Here is a 5346-nt window from a genome sequence, read left to right as displayed (position 1 = left end):
TGGGCTTTGTTGCTTCTGAGCTAGATGGCCGCTTGATTACCTTCAAGCCTTTAAGACCCCAGACGCTATACTTGAAACACTTGAAACAGGTCTTGTGCTGCAGATTGACCTAATGTCATCCATCCTCTTAGCTTTTGACTGCTGCTTCCATGAGCATTGCTTGTGGATCCAAGCAAGACAAAATCCTTCACAACTTCAATCTTATCCATTTATCATGATGTGGTCTATGGGTCCAGTTGAGAGGATTTTTGTTTTCTTTACATTGAGTTGGAATTCATACTGAAGGCTGCAATCCGTGATCATCATCAGCAAGTGCTTCAAGTGCCTTCTCCCTTTCAGCAAGGAAGGTGGTTTCAACTGCATGCCTTCCTCCAACCCTGATGCTACATTCTTCTTAACATACTCCAGCTTCTCTGATTCTTTTCTCAGTAAGCAGACTGGATAAGTACGGTGAGAGGATACAACCCTGGGGCACACCTTTCCTGATATCATCCCATGCAGCATTCCCTTGTTCTGTTCGTACAGCTTCCTCTTGATCCCTGAACAGGTTCCACATGAGCACAGTTAAGTGTTCTTAGATGTAGGTAGGTTCTGTTTGTTAAACCTACATAGCAGTAAAATGAAAAACTTCAAGGTAATCCACCCTTGCCTCAACAAAGTGGATATTATAGGTACCTAAAATAATTTGTATGAGGAGAGTCCTCATTATAAAAGAATCATCCCGTTTATAATTTCTCTCTGCAGGTAAAATCATGCCTCAAAAAAGGCAGTTCAAATTGGGGCCCTGTCCTATTTATTTGTTCTAGGAATGTTATCATTCATTCTGTGCTCAGAAACCATGTGGCTACAGTTGAGGAAACCTGATCAATCCTCTTGAAGAGTTCATAGAATGTCTGAGATACATTAACATTTCAATACTCAACATCTGTTTTTCTTTTCTTTCCTTTTTTCCTCCTTTCTTTCTCTCACTCATTCCTCCATCCCCCCTACACACACACACACAGACAGCATAAACTATTTTCTATAATCCATTACAGAGCTGAAAATTTTTATATTCCCATATTGGTTTCCAATGAGGCATGCACCTTTTTTTCATCAGGGGTGGACCCTTGAGGAAAGTCTCCATTATTTTTTTCACATTATGCAATTCAAATATGATCCTTTCCCAGGCACTGTGAAGTTGGGAATGAGGCTTTTTTTTTTTTTTTAACCTCTTCAGGGAATTCCAGCCTGAATACAAGGATTCCTTCTTTGGGTCGAGGCTGAAGGATGTGGAAAGCAGGGTATCCAACTGATACCACGGGAGGTGGACAAAATGTCCCTCTTAAAATAATAAACTCTTAGCCCATGATCACCTATGTGTAGCTGTGTTAAAGGTTATGGCGGGGAGGCCTCTCCCAGACGGCGTCGGGTTACAGCTTGCAGATTGCTTTTCCAACTCTGTAGGTTCAGAGGATCATAAAACATCCTAGAGGCAGCCAGCCCGGAGCTTCCAGACACTGTGGTTGCAGGCGAAAATAAAGCGCCTTCAGGCATCTGCACAGCCCAGGGCACTGGACGGATGCTGAGTTTGTCCTGGGGAGAATGCAACATGAGATTTTTGTCAGCAACACGAGTCTGAAAACCGTCACCCAAATCTCACTGCCTCCATGAGGCATTCTTTCGTTTAACCAAAACAAACCAACCAAAATAGCCCACAGACATTGAGTCGATTCTGTCTGACGGGGATCCTATGAAACTGCCCTGGAGGGTATAAATCTTTATGGAAGCAGACGGACACCTCTTTCTTCGTCAGGGCAGCTCACACAGACCCAAGTCACTCATATTTCAGTTCACAGCCAAGCAACTTAACCACTGTGTCATCCGGACTTCTTCCTCAATTCACCAAAGGAGGAAACAAAATCAAGAAAATCAGAATGAACTGAGAGCGTTCTAAATAAAAAATAGCTGCAAGCATCCTGAAATGCAAGGGCTTTCAGCTCGGGATTGGTGCTTGAGCTCAAAATTGTACGCAGAGCTGGGTGGAATCCATTCCGACCCGCAACACCTGAATTCTCATCAGGGTCCCTGGACCCTCTTGCTAAGTCCCAGAACACAATCTCCTGGCCTGGTGCTTGGCTTGCCTGTCACGGTGAGGCTTGTTTAAGCACACAACCTTCCGGGAATTCCATGTCCTGGTCTGTTTTATGAAGACTGGATTAAGGCCACGTTCTCCGCCCCAATTTTTGTATCAGGTTACCAAGTGCTGCTGCTGCTGTTATTGCTAGCTCTCACCCAGTTGGCGACCAATTCAGGACAAGCCCATGAGCCAATGAACAGAATCCCGCTGGTCCTGCTCCACCCCCACGATCAGTTGTGCTCCCACCAGGTCCTCACCGGCTGATTTTTAGAAGCAGAGTCCCAAAGCCCTTCTTTCTAGTCTACCTTAATCTGGGAGCTCCACTCAAACCTGTGGAGCCCATGGCAGGGTGCAAATCTCTCCTGGCACACAAGTGGTGGCTGGGCAGGAGTTCCCGGGCTGGGGATCCAGCCTGGTCTCCCCGTGGAGTGGGGAGAATGTCACCACCGAACCACCACGGGCCTGCACTGTGCTACTTTAGCTTGATCCTGCAGCCCCTCCCCCAGAAACACAGCGTCCTCTTCTGTACTTGAGGATTGGATTTGAACCCACAACCTCCAGCCCAATTTGCATACGAAGTTACCATATGTGGTCTTACTCCGTGGGCTGCTAACCACAAGTTCAGCAGTCTGAAACCACCAGCCGCTCCATGGGAGAAAGGCAAAGCTTTCTATTCTGGTAAAGAGTTACAGTCCAGGAAACCCACAGGGGCAGTTCTAGCCTGTCTTAGAGGCTTCCTCTGGATGAGAATGGGAAATGTGGGGGAAGGACATTAGAATGATGATTTGTGGTCAAATAAGATTGGCATATGATAGGTTACGCTTAATTCCCTCAAGGAAAATGGCTACAACAATGCCTTCCTCTGGTGGGCAGAAGGAGAGCAAAGGAGATGATTGATCACTGTCAACAAAAACAAAACAAAAACAACCCTGCCCTCAGTTGACTGTGACTCACAGTGTCCCTATAGGACAGAGTAGAACTGCCCCTGTGGGTTTCTGAGACAGTAACTCTTTACAGGAGTAGAGAGCCTCGTCTTTTGCCCTAAGTAGATGACACAGTACATAATTCTCAGCACAATTTTGGCACGTGGAAAAGTTCTTTGGATATTTAGAAGTGACTCAGATAGAGGCAGGAGCGTGGAGGGGACCTTGGAGGGGACTCTGGTCTGGGGCCATCTAGGACTGCTGCAAGCCAAACAGAACTCCCAAGGCAGCCACCCAGCTCCATTTTCTGGGAGGGAGGCTTTGCGAAGGCCGTCTCCCCTGGTAACGGGCCACATGAGAAAATGCCAGACGGTTTCTCAGAGGGGCCCCGGCCTCCCCAGAGCAGGACGCGGTCCCTGGCAGTGGGCTTGAAGCCCTTTGTCAGGCCGGCTCTCCCAGCAGCCCTGCACTGCGTGGTGGTTTTGTCAAGGACACAATTCGACGCTCTGGGGAGACCACCCAGCTTCCTCCCTAGTCTCCCAGAGAACAAAACTGCCCCTCTGAGTGCCAGTGACCTCCCCAGTCTGCCAGGCCCCTTCTGGCCATTCTCCTCCCTGCCAAGGGGACACAGAGCCAGGGCGGCCAGACCAGCGCGTGGGAACCTAGGGCCCGGTGTGCTAATGAGTTAGTTGTTGAGCGTGTGTGTGTGTGTGTGTGTGTGTGTGTGTGTGTGTGGTGGGGGGCGGGGGTGGGGTGGGGGGTTGTCACCCTGTGCCTGGGGTGCTGCTGCCACCCTGCGGCCGACATCTGTCTCTGGGCTCCAGGTGACCCACTGCGCCGCTGATCAGACCACATGGGAAAACCCAGCCTTGAACTGGAAAGTTATTACTGTTGGACTCACTCAGGTTACAGAGGCAGGAAGGAAAAAGGCACTGGAAGCATCCCGGATCTAGAGCCGTGCATCTCTGCATCTCCTGGGAACTTGGTACAAATGCAGATCCTTAGCCCCACCAAATCAGAAAGAGGGAAGGTAGCATCCCGCACGCGGATTTAACAAGTCCCTGCTAAATGCAAGGCCAGCGGTTGGAAACCACCTGCCACTCTCATGCAAAGAGACACGGTCCTGGAAACCCAGCTCAGCAGTTCTGCCCAGTCCTATAGGGTCGTGATAAGACCTATGGACTCGGTGGCAGTGAGAGACCCGAAGCATTTCAGGTGATACCGGAGGGACTCTAACATTTGGGAACCACTGGTCTGGAGTCTAAAGAGAAACAGGCCCATGTAGTTCACAGTCCAGGGTTTGCATCTACATAGGAGCCTGGGTGGCAAAGTGCTTCCGAGTGGGCTGCTAACTGCTGAGGGAGCCAAGAGTCTGGATGCTAAGGTTTTCCACACCATGATGAAGACTCTGGAGTGTGTGTGTGTGTGTGTGTGTGTGTGTGATAGAATTCTATTAAGACTCTGAGATCCAAGAGTTTCTTCATTGTATCTCTAACTTCTCTGTTTTGTCTCCAGGTTGCCAATCTGGTCTTTGTTCATTTTAATAAAATCTATTTTGGGGGGGGTGTGAAAATTGGCCACTTCTCTTTAAGCATTAGGCATCGTTCTGTGACTCTCCTAGCTATGCAACTTCTTCCCAGCCTGTTCACGTTCTTCATTTGGTCCCTGAGCTTGCTTCGACCACACCAGGGCATCTGTCCCATCTGTAGCCCCTCCACCTAATGCCCTCACTGCAGGAAGCAAGCAAGGCTCCTCCAGACAAACCCCCACAGATTCCGCTAGGACAACCCAGCACCAGGCAAGTGAGAGCCCTCTGCGCACAGGGTTCTCCTTGGCTGACACACACCCTTGCTCTTGGCTTCCCTTCTTCTTCCAGACACTCCAAGGCTTGTAGAGATGGGTTTCCTGTCATTCACAGCCCTTCCTACAGGGCTCTCCCTCGTATCAAATCCTATGACTGGTTCTCCAAGCACGATACGCTAAGGAAGGAGATTGGGAAATGTATTCCAACTCAGAGTGACCCTATGGGATTGACTAGAACTGTCCTATAGGGTTTCCTAGACTATAAGGGTTTTTTTCTCCCGTGATAGATTGCTGGGTCCAAACTGCTGACCTTTTATTTGGAGTCAGGAACTTACTTATGATAACACTAGGTATCACCTGGTGCTTTTTGCCAAATGAAATGCACCCCAGGACTTAGCTGTGGAAAAGAACCAGGAGGGGAAATTCCTTGTTAGCACTGACACCTGGTGGTCATCGAGATGTCAGCATGCCCGCATCTTGGACTTAAAGCCAAGCATTTAA

This window comes from Echinops telfairi, unplaced genomic scaffold (genome assembly GCF_000313985.2).
Source record: "Echinops telfairi isolate 266 unplaced genomic scaffold, ASM31398v2 ScPeMD7_7469;HRSCAF=8507_1, whole genome shotgun sequence".
Classification (NCBI taxonomy): domain Eukaryota; kingdom Metazoa; phylum Chordata; class Mammalia; order Afrosoricida; family Tenrecidae; genus Echinops; species Echinops telfairi.
Note: the sequence above shows the minus strand (reverse complement) of the source record.